Source organism: Euleptes europaea, chromosome 4 (genome assembly GCF_029931775.1).
Source record: "Euleptes europaea isolate rEulEur1 chromosome 4, rEulEur1.hap1, whole genome shotgun sequence".
NCBI lineage: Eukaryota > Metazoa > Chordata > Lepidosauria > Squamata > Sphaerodactylidae > Euleptes > Euleptes europaea.
In genome coordinates this window covers 13,131,625-13,145,486 of record NC_079315.1, presented here as the reverse complement: position 1 = coordinate 13,145,486, position 13,862 = coordinate 13,131,625, and the positions used below count along the sequence as shown (strand labels likewise).

The 13,862-nt window shown below is 48.1% G+C and overlaps 1 protein-coding gene across 1 annotated transcript in view; it reads left to right on the top strand.

Annotated features, from left to right (window-relative positions):
* The window catches only part of EPHA1 (EPH receptor A1), a 139,246-nt gene that overhangs the window by 85,965 nt on the left and 39,419 nt on the right, over positions 1–13,862 (top strand). The gene's annotated exons all lie outside the window — the stretch shown is intronic.

The window sequence follows — 13,862 nt, the reverse complement described above, 5'->3', positions numbered from 1 at the left end:
TTCTTTCTTTCTTTCTTTCTTTCTTTCTTTCTTTCTTTCTTTCTTTCTTTCTTTCTCTCTCTCTCTCTCTTTCCTTCCTTCCTCTCTCTCTCCCTCTCCTTCTTTCTTTCTTTCTTTCTTTCTTTCTTTCTTTCTTTCTTTCTTTCTTTCTTTCTTTCTCTCCCTCCTTCCTTCCTTCCTTCCTTCCTTCCTTCCTTCCTTCCTTCCTTCCTTCCTTCCTTCCTTCCTTCCTTCCTTCCTTCCTTCCTCTCTCTTCCTCCCTCCCTCCCTCTCTTTCTGCCTGCCTGCCTGCCTGCCTGCCTGCCAAGAGTTTTAGGGAATATTTTAAAAATGTGGTTCAGACCTACTGTCGGTAGCGATTCATTCTTCCTCCTCATTGCGATTCGAGCCGACTGAAGCCCGGCTGATTCCCCCCACCTCAATCGCTTTCCTGGCTTCCGTTCTGTTTCTTTCTCACGGACAGGTGAACCGATCTCTGTCGGCTGGAGCTCAGTTGTAATAGCAGGAGATCTCCAGCCACCACCTGGAGGTTGGCAGCCCTAAGCCTCACATCCCTGCTGTGATCCTGCCCACCATAAATTTCACCTTTCCCAGGCTGGAAATCTCCAGCCTGGAAGTTGGCAACTCTAATGAAAGGCCATAGAGTCCACCCTCTGCAGATGCCATCTCCTATATAGCTTATACTCCAGCCTTTCACAGAATCTGCATTTTCTATGGCTCTGTCCCGTCTGTCCTGGAGAATTTTTTGTAACTGCTGGAAGTAGGGTCGCCAGGTCCCTCTTCACCACCGGCAGGAGGTTTTTAGGGTGGAGCCTGAGGAAGGCGAGGTTTGGGGAGGGGAGGGGCTCGTGCCGTAGAGTCCAATGTGGTAGTACTACAAAGATAACCATCTTCAAGTACTTGAAAGGCTGTCATATAGAGGAGGGTTGTTTTCTGTTGCCCCAGAAAGTCGAACCGCAACCAACGGATTGAAATTAAATCAAAAGAGTTTCTGTCTAGACATTAGGAAGAACTTTCTAACAGTCAGAGCGGTTCCTCAGTGGAACAGGCTTCCTCGGGAGGTGGTGGTCTCTCCTTCCCTGGAGGTTTTTAAGCAGAGGCTAGATGGCCATCTGTCAGCAATGCTGATTCTATGAACTTAGGCAGTTCATGAAAGGGAGGGCACCTTGACGATCTTCTGGGCACTGGGTGTGGGAGAGGGAGGTGGTTGTGAATTTCCTGCATTGTATAGGGGGTTGGACTAGATGACCCTGGTGGTCCCTTCCAACTCTATGATTCTAATGGCCAAAGTGGCCATTTTTCTCCAGGGGAACTGATCTCTATCGGCTGGACATCGGTTGTAACAGCAGGCGATCTCCAGCCACCACCTGGAGGTTGGCAACCCTAGCTGGAAGGTAAGGCGGGCCGGCAGTGGTTGCCGTCTCTCTGCCTTCCCTGTCGCAGGGAGCAGGTGAAGGGTTGAGAAAATGTACCAGCTGTGGATTCTGCCCCTCCCTGCTACTCCGCTGCCACAGCTCAGCCAGTTTTTCCACTTAAACGCTGCTATTAAATGTTTTCTCCACGCCTTCTTGGTTTGTGAGCCGTCCCCTGGAATGGTACAGGGAAACCATCCTGCCCGGGCAGGTCCGCTCAGCTCTCACCCAGGTAGCAACTGACACGCAAAACGGCTCCCTTACCCAGGTGAAGCCAAGCCAGGTACCGCCAGACCGCGGAGTTCAAAAGCTGCCCCCATGCTTCTCAGAAACCAGGGAGGGAAGGGAGATGGAGCTGAACATCAACCCCTTCCTTGATAGCGAGAGTAGGGTTGCCAGGTCCCACTTCACCACCAGCGGGAGGCTTTGGGGACGGAGCCGGAGGAGGGCGGGCCTTGGGGCGGCGAGGGACTTCAATTAGGGTTGCCAACCTCCAGGTACTAGCTGGAGATCTCCTGTTATTACAACTGATCTCCCGCCGATAGAGATCAGTTCCCCTGGAGAAAATGGCCGCTTTGGGAATTGGACTCTATGGCATTGAAGTCCCTCCCCAAACCCCGCCCTCCTCAAGCTCTGCCCTAAAAACCGCCCTCCAGTGGCCACGAGGGACCTGGCAATCAATGCCATAGAGTCCAATGGCCAAAGCAGCCATTTTCTCCATGTGAACTGATCTCTATCGGCTGGAGATCAGGTGTAATAGTGGGAGAGCTCAAGCTAGTGCCTTAGGGTTTCCAACCTCCAGGTGGTGGCTGGAGATTGGCAATTACAACTGATCTCCAGCCGAAAGAGATCAGTTCACCTGGGGAAAATGGCTGCGTTGGAAGGTGGACTCTATGGCATTGGAGTCCCTACCTTCTCCAAACTCCCCTCTCCCTGAGACTCTGCCCCCCAAAATCTCCAGTAGGGATGCCAGGCCCCTCTTCACCACTGGTGGGAGGTTTTGGGAGCGGAGCCTGAGGAGGGCAGGGGTTGTGCAGGGAAGGGGCTTCAATGCCATAGAGTCCAATTGCCAAAGCGGCCATTTTCTCTAGGTGAACTGATCTCTATCAGCTGGAGATCAGTTGTAATAGCAGGCGATCTCCAGCTAGTACCTGGAGGTTAATGGAAAAAGCAGCCACATGCTGCTTTTTCCATTAGTCTACACTATTTCAGCATAGGTCCTTTGTTTTCTTAGTACCTGGAGGTTGGCAACTCTAATCTCCAGGTATTTCCCAACTCAGAGCTGGCAACCCTACACCCCCCCCAAATCTCCAGAAATTTCCATAGATGGAGTTGGCAACCCGAGGCTTGGACTCCACCCACAGGGATGCCAGAGCGGACAAGAGCACAAGGAAACACACTCAGTTCATCATAGGATCTCTGCAGTGTAAAGGCTCTCCTTCTACATTCACACACTAAGGTTTGTTTATTTATTTATTTAATTGATGGATACCCCACCTTTCTCCACCCTGGGGAACCAAAGGGGCTTACATCATTTTTCTCTCCTCCATTTTATCCTTACAACAACCCTGTGACTAGGGTTGCCAGGTCCCTCTTTGCCACCTGCAGGAGGCTTTTGGGGCAGAGCCTGAGGAGCGTGGAGTTTGGGGAGGGGAGGGACTTCAATGCCATAGAGTCCAATTGCCAAAGCGGCCATTTTCTCCAGGGGAACTGACCTCTGTTGGCTGGAGATCAGTTGTAATAGCGGGAGATCTCCAGCTAGTTCCTGGAGGCTGTAGCAAATAGCAGCACGTGGGCTCTATAGATAAAAAAGAACAATGCTGAAGAGCTTTCAAGGGAAAAGGAAAACAATTTATAGGCTAAAGTTAGCCAACATATTAAACATCAACCTAGAGAACCACTTGCATAAATATAATACAGAAGTACATACAAACTCGTCAAAGATTCATTCATCTATGAAAATGTACATATATAACACACCAAAGATTCTATTCATCTTGGAAAATGTCAATGTCACAGGTGGCACCCAACGGAAGTAGGCTGCAGAAAATACAGTATGAGGTCTTCACAAATGCAAACAAACAAACCCAACCTTTCAAAAAAAAGGGGGGGGGATTCTCAGTATCAAGAGAGAATGCAAAGCTCCCTGTCCAGTTGGCACAAAGCTTGTGCGGCAATTCAGCCATTGTAACAACTTTTCCCGTATCTGCAATCTGGGTCGAGCTTTGTGCCCACTGCACAGGGAGCTTTGCATTCTCTCTTGATACTGAGAACCCCCCCCCCCTTTTTTTTTCTTTGCGGCTTCTCTGAGGCAGTTGCTTGCATCTTTATTGGTCTAAACAGCATAGCATTAATACACCACTTGTGTTTTTGAAAGGTTGGGTTTGTTTGTTTGCATTTGTGAAGACCTCATATTGTATTTTCTGCAGCCTACTTCCGTTGGGTGCCACCTGTGACATTGACATTTTCCAAGATGAATAGAATCTTTGGTGTGTTATATATGTACATTTTCATAGATGAATGAATCTTTGACGAGATTGTATGTACTTCTGTATTATATTTATGCAAGTGGTTCTCTAGGTTGATGTTTAATATGTTGGCTAACTTTAGCCTTTAAATTGTTTTCCTGTTTCCTTGAAAGCTCTTCAGCGTTGTTCTTTTTTATCTATAGAGCCCACGTGCTGCTACTTGCTACAGTCTCTACTAGTTTACAGCACAGGTATTGTTTTATCTCAGTACCTGGAGGCTGGCAACCCTACCTGTGAGGTAGGTTAGGCTGAGAGAGTGTGACTGGCTCAAGGTCACCCAGCGAGCTTCCATGGCACAAGGGAGGTTGCCAACCTCCAGGTGGGGACTGGAGATCTCCCAGAATTATAACTGAACTCCAGGCTACAGAGATCAGTTCCCCTGGAGAAAAGTGGCTTCTTGGGAAGATGGACTGTATGGCATTTTATCCTGCAGAAGTCCCCCCTGGAGAAAATGGCCTCCTCGGCAATTGGACTCTATAGCATTGAAGTCCCTCCCCAAACCCTGCCCTCCTCAGGCTCCGCCCAAAAATCTCCCACCGGTGGCGAAGCGGGACCTGGCAACCCTACCGCTGTGTGATTTGCCACATTCGCCTGTTTCCAGTTATTCACCAAAGGGATGTCTTTTGATTCACAAAGGACTCTCGCTTGCCTCGGCTCCTGGGAAGCTTCCCAGCTCCCAAGGACTCTCAATAAAAACCAAGCACATTTGGCAGCTGTACCTGTACTTACATCTCTGTCCCAGGTGTCTTGGGTTTGGCAACGGAGCCAAGTGTGCCTTCGAGAGCAGGGCCAGCTCCAAAACCTTTTGCCGGGACCCGCCCAGGGTTGAGAGTGCCAGAGATGTACTCCTCTGTTCCCAAACCAGGGTGGGGTCCATTCCCAAAGGGATCAAGAAATGGGCTCACAAGAGTGACAGGGCCAGAAACAAAAGTCATGTAATGCCTTTTTTAAAAATTAGGACTAGGGTTGGCAACTTTCAGGTACTAGCTGGAGATCTCCTGCTATTACCACTGATCTACAGCCGATAGAGATGGGGAGGAGCTGTGGCTCAGTGATCGAGCATCTGCTTGGCATGCAGAAGGTCCCAGGTTCAATCCCCGGCATCTCCAATTAAAGGGGCTAGGCAAGTAGGTGATGTGAAAGACCTCCACCTGAGACCCTGGAGAGCAGCTGCCAGTCTGAGTAGACAATACTGACTTCGATGGATCAAGGGTCTGATTCACTATAAGGCAGCTTCATGTGTTCATGTGATAGAAGAAGTGGTTTTTATATGCTGACTTTCTCTGCCACTTAAGAGAGACTCAAACCAGCTTAAAATCACCTTCCCCTCCCCACAACAGACACCCTGTGAGGTAGGTGGGGCTGAGAGAGCTGTGACTAGCCCAAGGTCACCCAGGTGGCTTCGTGTGTAGGAGTGGGGAAACAAATCCAGTTCACCGGATTAGCCTTCACCGCTCACGTGGAGGGGTGGGGAATCGGACCCGGTTCTCCGGATCAGAGTCCACCGCTCCAAACCACTGCTCTTAACCACTACACCAAGGGACTTCAATGCCATAGAGATCAATTCTCCTGGAGAAAATAACCACTTTCTCCAGGTGAACTGATCTCTATTGTCTGGAGATCAGTTCTAATAGCGGGAGATCTCCGGCTTCTACCTGGAAGTTGGCAACCCTAGCCTTGTCTTTTAGGTCTTTTGTGCATGGCGGTTTCACTCGCCGTCACCCCTCCGACAACTTTGGGTCTTTGTGTGGATTATGCATGCCGTTTCTGACCGTCAGAGGTCGCCTCGCTCTCCCCCTGCCTTTCCCCACATTTTCAAATTCGAGATAAAACAGGTCTCTGAAAAGCTAAACATCCTCTGCACTTCCACATATATGAAAGAGGAGATTCTTGGTGTGCTGAATTCTGGGCCCAGTCGAAGGGCGGCTGAAAGGATAAGATAGAGCAGTGGTTCCCAAACTTTTCGGGCCACCGCCCCCTTGGTTCCACGAACTCAACCCCAGCGCCCCCTACCCTATCCAATACAAAGCATTATTCAAAATAGGGGTTTGCATGATGCACGAAGGAAGATAACAACACTAAAGTTTCAAAACAACACTAAAGTTTCAAAACAGTTAACAATTAATTGCACATTTATTCAAAATCAAATTAAAACTTTTTAGTTGAAATGTATTCAACAAAAATCAGCATGGTGCCATAGCTTGATCTACTGTAACTTAGTGAACAACACAGTTGAAGGGGCCCACCTCTAGCGCCCCCCCCCCCTGCTGCCCTCTTGCCCCTTAGTGCCTCCCTAGGTCAGGGGTCGGCAAACTCATTAGTCAAAAGAGCCAAATATCAACAGTACAACGATTGAGATTTCTTTTGAGAGCCAAATTTCTTAAACTTCTTTTGAGAGCCAAATTTCTTAAACTTAAACTATATGGGTAGGTACACTGTTTATTAACTTAATAAACTTTAATTAAAGTTTTAAGTCTTAATTAAACTATAGGTACACTGAATAAAACTTGATATCATACTTAACAGTGATCTTATTTATTGATAAAAATTAAATTGCAAGTCCCTGCCATTTCCCCCTCCCCGTCCGGAGTCCTCGTCTGGAGGCCTGGTCTACCACCATAAAAGCCTATTGGTAGACCTGGCCTCCGGCTGAGTCCCATTGGGAGGCCAGGTCTACCCATTGGCTTTCTTGGCAGTAGACCTGGCCTTTGGAGGCCCATAGAAGCCAATTGGTAGACCTGGCCTCTGAAGGGGGACTTTTCCCCCTCCTCGGAGTCCAGGTCTACCACCAAGAAAGCTAGTGGGTAGACATGGCCTCCCAATGGGACTCAGCCGGAGGCCAGGTCTACCAAAGGAAGCCCGCCCCGCCCAACAGCTGATAGGCGGGGGGGCCAGGAACCGCCGAGCCGCCCGCCCAGCAATCGGGCGGCTAGAGGGGAGGGGAGACTTTAGCCACCAACCATTGAGGGCAAGGGAAAGGGGGACCCGGCCATTCTCCACGGCGGGGGGGGGGGAGAGACAGCGCTCCTGCTCACCTGCTCTCTCTCTCTCTCTCTCTCTCTCTCTCTCTCTCTCTCTCTCTCTCTCAGGCGCGCCGGCTCCACAGTCGGCTGCCGGCACAAGCGGGCGCGAGAGCAGGGGCTCCGAACCAAGTTCGGAGAGCCGCACTCAACGGGCCAAAGAGCCGCATGCGGCTCGGGAGCCGCAGTTTGCAGACCCCTGCCCTAGGTAATCCCACCGCCCCCCAGGGCGTGGTACTGCCCACTTTGGGAACCACTGAGGTAGAGCAATCTTGCCTAAGAAAAAGTGAGGTTGGATCACAACGTTCCTGGGTGTCCTCTATGCGTTGCATGCTTAGGGTTGCCAACCTCCAGATAGTATGTTAAGAAAAAAACCTGTGCTGAAAATAGAGATGGCTGTGGGGAACCGGCAGCCCAAAGGCGCTGATTCACTGACGACCTTATAAGTGAATCAAACCGAAAACAATCATATGTTTAATAATGCTCAATAATTTTACTAAGAAATTAAGTAGCATTGACACCATGCCAAAGGATATATAATATTCCCTCAGTTTCTATATCTTCCACTGAAGAAAGTCTAACATCTAACATAAATAACTCTACAACTCTACTCAATTATACTTTATAAGCCTCGCAGGCAGGGCCGGATTTAGGCTTGATGAGGCCCTAAGCTATTGAAGGTAATGGGGCCCTTTATATGTCCAGCTGTTGAATATATATGCTATATGGTAATTTATGGACCCCTAAAACATGCAGAATGTAGGCACCCTATATATAGAAATGAGCAAACCAGTGATATTTTAGGGAGCAAGCTAGCAGGCGTGGCCCATTACTTACATCATAGGAGCATACACAACACAAAACACTGTTGTTGTATGTAGGTTTTATTTTATTTGTTTTTTATCTTATATTTTGGAAATGCACATCCAGTTTTTTTTCCTTTAAAATTTTTTTAAAGAGAGTGGGGCCCTAAGCTATAGCTTGTTTAGCTTTTGCGTAAATCCGGCACTGCTCGCAGGGCTCAGTTCAACCTAACGTAAATGTTATAACCAATTAAAGTGGACGTGAAAGGACAAACAGTTCCAGTTTTGTGCGGCAAGAGAAATCAGTTCCCCTGGAGAAAATGGCTGCTTTGGCAATTGGACTCTATGGCATTGAAGTCCCTCCCCGAACCCCGCCCTCCTCAGGCTCCGCCCTCAAAACCTCCCGCCGGTTGCGGAGAGGGACCTGGCAACCCTACCGCTGGACGGGTTCAGTGCCGTTGCAGTTGAACAAGGAACATTGGCTCCTGCTTGGTTCTTTCTGTGGGCTCCACACGGGGTAGACTGAATTTTGGTCTTGTGTTCCGGAACTCTTTGCAAGTCGGGGCGGGGTGGTGGTGGGGGTTGAGCGGACCCTCAGCGGTCCAGAGCGTCCTGGTTCAATGCAGGCTTTTGACACCCCGGCCGTAATAAAAATTAAAACTGACATTTCGTGATGTGCGTAAAAACAAGTCACACGACTTATCAAATGGCAAAAAAAAAAAACCCCATTAACAAGGGTCTAAAACTGAGGCTTGACACCCCACCTCCCCACCCCGATTGGCCCTGGGGTCACATATTGATAGGGTTGCCAACCTCCAGGTGCTCCACAAACAGAACACCTCTGTACTGATACCAATGGTTAGAAAATTAGTACAGGAAAATGCTGACACTGACATAGCATAACAAAATTGTATTAAATTGCTGCAAACAACAAGTGAAGGCTATATACAAAAGTGACGGAGAAACTAAGTATGCACATTATTATATGGAAGTCCACATAAAAGGTTTCCACAATATCAATCTGTCCAAAAATGGTATCTTCAAACTGAAGAGTAAGATGGGATACGATTGTTTCGGAGTCTTCTTCAGTCCCACCTATATCAGCAACAGTGCACACACTTGTTCCAAATTTGGCTTGTTCAGTATTTTCACAAGTCCCCATAGGGATACTTGCTGCAACTGCGTATAAAGTTATCCAATAATCCCAAATTGGGATACTACATCCTTTAGTTCCAGCAGTTATTCAGCAATTATTCAGCCAACTTTACACAGCATCTAGTAGCAAGTCGCCAGGTTCCCGGACGGGATACAAATGGTAGCAGCCACCTCATTGAAGCCCCTCCCCTAACTAAACCCCAATCTCCCCAGGCTTAGGGTTGCCAACCTCCAGGTAGTAGCTGGAGATCTCCTGCTATTACAACTGATCTCCAGCCAATAGAGATAGGTTCCCCTGGAGAAAATGGCCACTTTGGCAATGGGACTCTTGGCATTGAAGTCCCTCCTCTCCCCAAACCCTACCCTCCTCAAGCTCTGCCCCCCCCCAAAAAAAAACCAGTGGTGAAGAGGGACCTGGCAACCCTACCCAGGCTCCACCCCCCAAATCTCCAGGGATTTCCCTACTTGGAGCTGGCAAATATTGATGATCTTGGATTGGAAGGAGTTGTGTCTTCAAGAAAGCTTTTTCAATGTGGGTGGGTGAATTTATTTATGCTTGATTCTCTCCTGGCTCTTCTTTAGGTAGGGTTGCCAGCTTCGAGTTTGGAAATACCTGGAGATTTTTGGGGTGGAGCCTGAGGAGGGCGGGGTTTGGGGAGGAGAGAGATTTCAATGCCATAGGGACTTCCATTGCCAAAGCAGCCATTTTCTCCAGGGGAACTGATCTCTGTCGGCTGGAGATCAGTTGTAATAGCAGGAGACCTCCAGCTACCACCTGGAGGTATATCAATCAAGATAGCACTTATGGCCAAACAATGCAAAAGTAAGCACACTTATGCCAAAACAGTGTATTAGACTATTATAACCAAAAGAAGACATACAGTTATAACATTTCCAATACTATAACATGTACTATGCCAAATGTAATAGCCCACAGCTCATTCAAGATATAAGCCCATTCCTTCAAAATGTCCATAGATATCAAAATTAGAAATTGTAACTTTATAAACGTCCATAGATGCCAAAAGTAATTAGATGACCCTGACAGCCACCCGCCAGTAGAGAAGGGCTACACGCCGACCTCTGGAACAAAGGTTCCAGGACAAATTCTTCACCATAGGACTGCCATGACTGAAGAAGCGCAAGCGAAATGGGAATAACTACCGGAAACCCATTACTTTTGGCATCTATGGACGTTTATAAAGTTGCATTTACTAATTTTGATATCTATGGACATTTTGAAGGAGTGGACTTATATCTTGAATGAGCTGTGGACAATTACATTTGGCATAGTACATGTTGTAGTATTGGAAATGCTATAACTGTATGTCTGCTTTTGGTTGTGTGTGTGTGTGTTAAGTGCCGTCAAGTCGCTTCCGACTCATGGCGACCCTATGAATGAAAGTCCTCCAAAATGTGTTCATTTTGGATTGTCTCATCATAGGGTTTTCAAGGTAAAGGTTGGTCAGAAGTGGTTAACCAGTGCCTTCTTCTGCGCAGTACTAACCAGGGTTAGCCGTAGTGGCACTGCCGTTGTCTACGAAAGATCCTCCGCCAGTGTCACCTTCCACTACTGCTGCTGGCCAGTAGCTAACCTTCAGGGATTCCTCTGCCCCCATCCCCATTGGAACTGCCTGTTCTCTTCTGCGGATGTGGCCATTGATCCCTTTAGGGGGTGGATGCATCTTCGTCTGGTGTCTCAGCTGTGACCATTCCGTCTTGAGTGACTCTGCTAGGAGTTTAGTCTCTTGATAGAGTCTAGACCCCTTACGGCATTGCTCTCAGCTTCCCTGACACACACAAACCCCCTCACCACGTTAAGGTGTGCATCCAGAAGGGGCTGCTTTTGGTTATAATAGTCTAATACACTGTTTTGGCATAAGTGTGCTTACTTTTGCATTGTTTGGCCATAAGTGCTATCTTGATTGATGTACTAACTAATTTGGCACCACCTGGAGGTAGGCAACCCTCTCTTTAGGGGAGGCACAAACCCGGCGGAGACCTGCTTGGCTTTAACAATGTACCAGCAGCCAGCATGTCTGCAGGCGGTTCTTTGAGGGAGAGCCAGAACTCCTTCATCCCACTCTGGCTTTCCTGGGGAGCAGTGAGGGGTTCAGCCCCGGCTGGCTTCTCTTCTCTAACGGGGTGCCGTCAGCCTCCCTTCTGTTTAATGAGCCCATCCAGGCCTCGTTAAAGATAATTGTTGGGTGGCGGCGGCTGAGCCGGTGCCCCAGTCTGCCTCCCCTGCAGCGGGGAGGGGTGTCTCACCGCCTCCTGGTTTTCCTTCCCCAAATCTTCAGCCATCTTTCCATAGGGTTGCCAACCTCCAAGTGGAGCATGGAGATCTCCTGGAACTATGACTGATCGCAAGGGCTTTTTTGGCCCAGTGCGGGTGAGACCCAGCAAGGTATAGTGGTTTGGAGCGGTGGACTCTGATCTGGAGAACTGGGTTTGATTCCCCACTCCTCCACATGAGCGGCGGAGGCTAAACTGGTGAACTGGATTTGTTTCCCCACTCCTCCACGTCAAGCCTGCTGGGTGATCTTGGGCTAGTCGCAGCTCTCTTAGAGCTCTCTCAGCCCCAACTACCTTTTGTGGGGAGGGGAGGAGAAGATGATTGTCAGCCGGTTTGAGTCTCCCTTAAGTGGTAGAGAAAGTCAGCATATAAAAACCAACTTTTCTTCTTCTTCTTCTTCTCCTCACTAGTGAGACCAGGGCCCGGCGGGATCTTGAGCCGTTCCTCAGGGCCTGTAGGACTGCGATGTTCTGCCAGGCCTATGGTTGAGGACAGAGACGGAATCCATCATTGCTGGCCTACCTTCCCCTTCCTCTATAATTTTCCATCTTATAACGTTTCAGTTGGGGACTCTGATTGTATTTTCCTCGGGCTCACCGTCCAGGTACTAGCTGGAGACCTCCTGCTATTACAACTGATCTCATAAGAACATAAGAAAAGCCCTGCTGGATCAGACCAAGGTCTATCAAGTCAAGCAGTCTGTTCACACAGTGGCCAACCAGGTGCCGCTAGGAAGCCCACAAACAAGACGGCTGCAGCAGCACCGTCCTGCCTGTGTTCCACAGCATCTAATATAATAGGCATGCTCCTCTGATCCTGGAGAGGACAGGTATGCATCATGATGAGTATTCATTTTGACTAGTAGCCATGAATACCCCTCTTCTCCAACAATATGTCCACTCCCCTGTTAAAGATTTCCAAGTTGGCAGCAATCACCACATCCTGGGGCAGGGAGTTCCACAACTTAACTATGTGTTGTGTGAAGAAGTACTTCATTTTATCAGTTTTGAATCTCTCACCCTCCAGCTTCAGCAGATGACCCCGCATTCTAGTATTACGAGAGATGGAGAAAAGCTTCTCCCTCCATACCATGCGTAATTTTATAGACCTCTATCATGTCTCCCCTTAACTGCCTTCTTTTTAAGCCAAACAGCTGATAATCAGTTTACCTGGAGAAAATGGCCGCTTTGGCAATTGGACTCTATGGCATTGAAGTCCCTCCCCTCCCCAAACCCCACCCTCCTCAGGTTCCACCCCCAAAATCTCAAGGTATTTCCCAACCCAGAGATGGCAACTATAATGTACAGGCAGTCGCAAACCTGGATTGTTCAATTGTCTAATGTGTGACCGGGATCTGACAAATTGTTTAATGAGAGGCACTCCTCTCCTGAGAGTAAATTACCTGAACATTGACACGCAACCCAGCCATTGATGTGTTTCCCCCTAGGAAATTGAGCTGTCTGTTCTTAATTAAGAAAGATAACCCATCTTTAATCAGTGATAATTGTACCTGGGTTCCAAGATAGACCCATCCCTAGGGTTGCCAGCTCCGGGTTGGGAAATACCTGGAGATACCTGTGGCGGGGCCTGCGAAGGGTGGGGATTGGAGTGGGGAAGGACTTCAATGGGGTATAATGCCATGGAACCCACCTTTCAAATTGGCCTTTTTCTCCAGGTGAACTGACCTATAGTAGCTGGAGATCAGTTGTAATCCCAGGGGATCTCCAGCTAGTACCTGGAGGTCGGCAACCCTACCCAGAATCCAGGCACTTAGAGGACCTTTGTAAATACAGCCGTACCAGAGGTTGCTTCCGACCGCTGTTTATGTCAACTTGTGTGGCCTGTTCCAACTCTAATGTCTTCTGTGTCCATTACATTAAAAGAAAAGTAGGCTAGGCAATGTCCAGCTAAAAGCCAAGGCAGATCCTATTTCCTGGCATCTGTTTTTCTGAAGCAGTGCTGTCAAGAGTCAGGTTTACGACCTCAGTAAGAGCATGGCCTCAGACAGCCCTCTTTCAGTATGTGATGACTTGGGGTGAAGAAGAAGAGTTGGGTTTTATACCCTAATTTTCTCTACCAAAAGGAGTCTCATACCAGCTCACAATCGCCTTCCCTTCCCCACAACAGGCACCTTGTGAGGTAGGTGGGGCTGAGAGAGAACTGTGACTAGCCCAAGGTCACCCAGCAGGCTTCATGTGGAGGAGTGGGGAATCAAACCCTGTTCTGCAGATTAGAGTCTGCCGCTCTTAACCACTACACCATGCTGGCTCTCAATACAAGGCAATAATAAAGGGGGGGCATTATTTGACTCCAAAACAATGCACAAATTGGGGCAGGACAGCCTGTTTATTTAAACCTCCCTTTTTTTCCCCTGTCTGCCCTTAAAATTCCTGAGATGTTCAGCCATAATAAAAAAAAACCTACAATTAATTAGAATTCGTGAGATGTACAGCCATAATTTTAAAAAGTACAATTAATACAGTAGACAATATTAGAAATTGAAGATGTAGCTGCTAAAAAATAAAAGCAATTTGAATTCTGAAAACACTTTGAATTTTGAAAAGCATATTAAAACAGCAATTAAAACAGCCAGCGTGTTGTAGTGGTTAAGAGCAATGGTTTGGAGCGGTGGACTCTGATCTGGAGAA